Source organism: Globicephala melas, chromosome 4 (assembly GCF_963455315.2).
Source record: "Globicephala melas chromosome 4, mGloMel1.2, whole genome shotgun sequence".
Taxonomy (NCBI): Eukaryota; Metazoa; Chordata; class Mammalia; order Artiodactyla; family Delphinidae; genus Globicephala; species Globicephala melas.
In genome coordinates, this window is record NC_083317.1 from 133,820,713 (window position 1) to 133,825,921 (window position 5,209).

Genomic DNA, 5,209 nt, shown 5'->3' on the forward strand with positions numbered 1-5,209 from the left:
AGTACAGTTTACGAGACATGCATTCCAGAGTAAGAGGGTGGGAGGGAGGAGATAGAGCCTGGGAAAGCCCATGAGGCACAGGCCTTAGGAAAAACAGTGGAGTTAAGGGAAGCACTACCTCATTCTCCACTGAGTATCATTAAAGGACTGAAATGAATTTGCAAAACAATAACTGAAGCTGACACCTGCTCTTGACAGGTGGGAGCAGATCAAGATTGAGCTGTGCTTTTACTGCTGTGGAAAGAGGGCCAGGCAGGAAGGAATCCCCTACCACCTCCCACATGGAAACGCTGCGTTTCTTGTCTTCTTTCCTAACACCAAAGGAGGAGACCCCTCATTAAGGTGAGGTTTGTGAGAAATTTTGAGCAATGTTTTTTTTTAGTTACTTCCACTTGTTTGAAAATATCTGCAAGAGACCCTTATCCCGCAGAGCTCTCCCACGTCTGATGGGATGGGCTGAGAGCTGCAAACCCTGTAGGCAAGATCTCAGGCTCTGGCTTTAGGGTACAGATGGGCTGGGGGATGGAGGGGAAAGGATTGGATTAGGGTAATCTCCAAATTTCCTCCTACCAGGAAAGTCTAAGATTCTCCCCTCCGCTAGGTTTGTTCGCCCCATTTTACAGGCAGGAAGATTTAAGTGGGGAGAGAGCAAGGTCACTGCGCGGGGCCTCTTGACTTCAGTGTTCAGTATGTGACCTGCAGGACAAGATCGCCAGTTTAGAAAGAGGAACAAAGGCCGTCAGAAGGGTGTTTTACCCGTGCTACTCAAAGTACGATCCTGCCCACAGCATCACCCCTCACAGGAACTGGTTGGAAATGCAGGCTCTCAGGCCCCACCCAGACCCGCTGGATCAGAATCTCCGTTTAACAAGACTCCAAGTGATTCGTATGCACTTTAGAGTCTGAGAAACACTGGCTGGAGCTGTGGATTACACTTTGAATAGCAGGACTCCAAAAAGCATTTCAAGCTATGAAATAGCTTTTGAAGAAAATGCTGATGCTTTTATGGGATCAGGCCAGCTTTCCAAGCTCCAAGGCATCACTTCCCATACCAGCACCCTCTACAGAATTATTAAACTTAAATTTTTACAATATGAATTTAAATCTGATAAGAGCAATAGAAAAGGGGCCTTCATGAATTTTGGGCTGAAGCGTGTGCTCTCTCTCTCTCTCTCTCTCACTCTCTCTTCTCTTTCCTTCTCCCTAAATCTCTGATGCACAGCTTCGCATTAGTAATAATCTTGGATTCATAGCACACTCTCAGCATTGTGTTTGTCTTAAGAGGAGGACGCCAGCCTTGTTTGGGTTGGAGATTATGAATTATAGTTTGTTTGGCAGTTTGCTGGGTTTGCTTGCCCATGTTTGCCCCTGACTCCTAATTCTGCATCAGCTAGAAGTCTCTCTGCTTAAATAAGCAGGAAACCTCTTTCCCTTCAATTTAGGAAATATTGTATTCTAATTTTATCTTACTGATCATCTGACTAAGGAGTGAAAAACAAGCATAAACCTGTGTTAATAATTTTCCCACCTTTTCTTTGTATCTGGGGCAGATACTGCAGAAATCATTTGGTGTGAAATGAAGTTTCAATTAGTTCTAATATATGGGTAGTCTTGGGAAGAAACAGGAAGAATTAAATTGCAGGTTTTAGTTGAACTACATGAAACTGCTACTTTTACAAGTTAAAAAAGTCAATATTGGCAATTTCATTTAGTCAACCTAGTTAGAATGTTTCAGTTAAGAATTTCTTGACCTAAGAAATATTAAGAGGGTTGACAGTGCTATTTGTGGAGGCTGGGTTGTCTCTTTTATTTGGAGATACTTTTTGGAAGTTGGGGCAAATGCTTTGAACACTAGACAACCATCTTTCTATTCTAAGCAGGCAGGGACACGTGGGCTGTGAGAAGGTCAAGTTTGGTTATAGATTCAGGATGAATGTATGTGTCCTAGAAGGAGGCTTATAATCCTCTGCATCTGTGAAATATATAAATGATGACACAGAAATATAGATAGTTGACACACAAACTAAGGTAAGTTTATTTTCTACTTCCTTTTTATGTCAGGTGTAGTTAATACTTGAACTCTGACAGGAGTATGAAAAGAAAACTCCCCCCTCTCTACGTTAGCATCAGTCTTTAGCTGGAACGTGAGAGAAGAAGCATCAAAGTGAAGTGTAAGAATCTCATCCCTTTCTGGGTTAATTGTCACAGTTACACTATAGGCCTGCTGTGTTCCATGGCACACTGGGCATAATTCTATGATTGGCCAAATTGCATCACATTCTAATTATGTGTGCTGTCCTGGGATCACACTTTGAGTTGAAGGTGGAGACCATGTCTTATTCGTGATGATGTGCCCAGTGGCTTCAAGGCAGCTTGGCACACAGTAGGCATCAATAACTGTTTTATGCCAAATTTTAAAATTTGTGGAACAAATGATGACTTTTAATAACTAATCACATTAACAAAAATTGAAAATATTACATTAAAAATCTTTGTGGATTACAGAAACCAAGTTGGCATTAAATATCAAGGGTCACATCCTATGAACAAATAATTATAATAAAATCACATACCCTATGAACCAGTAATTACAAGACATTTATCTTAGGAGAGAGTCTAAAATTCAAAAACAACATTAGGTAAAAAAAAATGTTTGTCAACATTATATATGAGTTGGAAAAACTGAAAACAACTTAAAAACCCAAGAGTAGGATATAATATTATAGATAAATAAATGATATTTGGGGGAATATTTAATAACATTGGAAAATGCTCAAGTAAGGAGGGGGAGAAAAAACATGACACTAATGTCCTGCTTTTTTTTTTTAAACTTAGCATCATATCACAAAGATGTCCCAAGTATTCAAAATTCTGCCAAAGTAGTGTTTGTAATGGCTGTAGAATTCTATTGGATACAAATACAGTAAGTTAGTAACTATGTTTTATAAACATACACATGTACACACACTAAAAATAACATGCATGGGGTAATATGCATATTGTCTGGCACTTTCTTTTTCTCAGGTAACAACATAATCTAGACAGCTCACCACAGAAGCACACACAAACCTTCCTCAGTTCATTTTCGTGCCGGGATACTATTCCATTGCAGAGACATGCATTGATTTTTCAAAACAACTTGTATTGATACTTTCAGCTATTTATAGCTTTTTTCTATTAAACAATCCTGTGATAGATACTTTAGACAAACATTTCTGTGCATCTATGCAAGTACATTTGTGGGATAAATTCTGAAATTGCTGGATCAAAGAGAATGTTCACTTTAAGAACTTGAATAAACTTTGGAAAAGTGTCCTCCAAATTGTTGCCCCAATGAACACTGTATGAAGGCACTGCTTCATTTTAAAATGGAAATAGGGGATGGGATATATTTGCATGAGTGTATTTGAAACAGAGCTCATGAGCTCCTGCAACACATGGAGCCATGAAAACTGGGTCTCCCTCCCTCCTTCCCTAAGCGCTTCTCACTCTGTCTTCCTTCCCTCCTTCCTGCCTTTTTTCTTTTCTTCCATCCTTCCTTCTCCTTCCCTTCCTTTCCTCCACGTTCCTCCCTTCCCTCCCTCCCTTCCTTTCTTCCTTCCCACCTTGTTATTTGATCTAATGGGAGGAGAGACGGGGAACATTAGAGTGAAGGCCAGTGAAGAATTCGTGTGGCAGTTAGAGAATTAGAAGAGAACAGGAAATGGGCTTAGCTGGAGGTAGGGTGCTCCCTCTGGGAGGACATAGGCTGAAACTGGACCCACACAGAGGAGGGCAGCATGGCCCCTGCCTAAGGATGACGTGCAATTCTGTGACGTGTTCCATATTTTACGGTAACTGTGAGGTGAGCGTGTGCTCACTAACCTTATTGTGGTAAGTGTATCAAATCATGATGTACATGTATCAAATCATCACCTTGTACATGGTAAAAGATAAACTAAGGCATATTGAACAATTTAAGAGTTTATTGAGCAAAAATAGATTTGAATGGAGTGGCGTTAAATCAGAAGTGGTGAGGAGCCTCCACTGACAGGAGCTCAGGGAGATCCTTTACAGAGAAAAGGTGGAAGCACAGTGAGGAAATCATTGACTGGCTGCAGCTTCAAGCCTGATTGGCAGTTTGTGCTCGGTTGTCCCTAGGTTTCAATTCCGTAACCTCGAGGCATTTATAGGATTAGATTTTGGTTTGCTGATGTTGGCTGCATCAGCATCAGAGCCACCACAGACTAATGACCTATTAGTTTAATTCTCTTAGTGTACACCTTAACCTTACACAACGTTACATGTCAAATATATCTTGAGAAAGCAGGAGCAAAAGTCGGAAGCAGACTGTTGAGGGGAATACAGTGCACAGAAATATGCAGTGTGGGCAAGTCGGACATGGGTGAGGACAATTTGGATGTGTCTCTAATTTTCATGGGCATAGAAAGGATTTGTGGAGGATCCTTGTTTAAGATGCAGATTCTGATTCCGTAGTACTAGAGTGGGGCCTGAGATTCTGCATTTCTAATGGGCTTCCAGGTGACACTGATGCTACTGGTCTGGGCCTACACTTTGAGGAACAGGACTTAGTTGACAAAGCTCCCTGCCAGAAACAACAAGCAGAAGCATCAGCAATCAGTGGGGAGCAGGTGAGCATTACTGTTTAGAGCCAGGAGCGCCCCCTGCAAATGTTACAAGGTGATAAAATAACAAGCTGGCTCAGCCTGTCACTGCTTGCTTCATCCACCAGATCCAGCCTGGCCCACAGCAGCACAAGGACCAAACAATGTTGCATTAAAACCTATGCTTACTTTCCCCACTCTTACAGGAACCCTTACTTTTAAATCAGATCATATTTTATTTGCTTCGTCTCCAAAAGTCAATAATAACTTCTGACACACAGAGTCCTTCAATATTTCCTTGATTCATGTAATACCTGGTATCGCTGACACTGTCCCAGGTTTAAGTGACAATTACCTGCCTTTGGTTCAGTCCAGGGTGCCCATAGCCTGCAGTTGGAGATATAGAGGGCCCGCCCATTACTTTCTTTACCAGATGAGAAGAACAAAATTGAGCTACTGTCAGAAGGCCCAGCATTAACGTGTGTAATTTCAGTTGGGCTTTACAGCACTGCAACTTCCCTTGGGATTAAACCACTTGAAAGCTCCTCTACAACCTCCCCCTGTTCCACCGAGATATTTTCTGAAGCGTTACATCCGGCAAAGCT

At 41.5% G+C, this 5,209-nt stretch overlaps 1 non-coding gene across 1 annotated transcript; it reads left to right on the forward strand.

The window, feature by feature from the left end:
• Positions 1 to 3,724: 3,724 nt before the first annotated feature.
• On the forward strand, positions 3,725 to 3,831 carry LOC115863539 (U6 spliceosomal RNA). Its single transcript, XR_004043576.1, has one exon. It is a non-coding gene; the product is annotated as a U6 spliceosomal RNA (small nuclear RNA).
• The last annotated feature ends 1,378 nt before the right edge of the window (positions 3,832 to 5,209 follow it).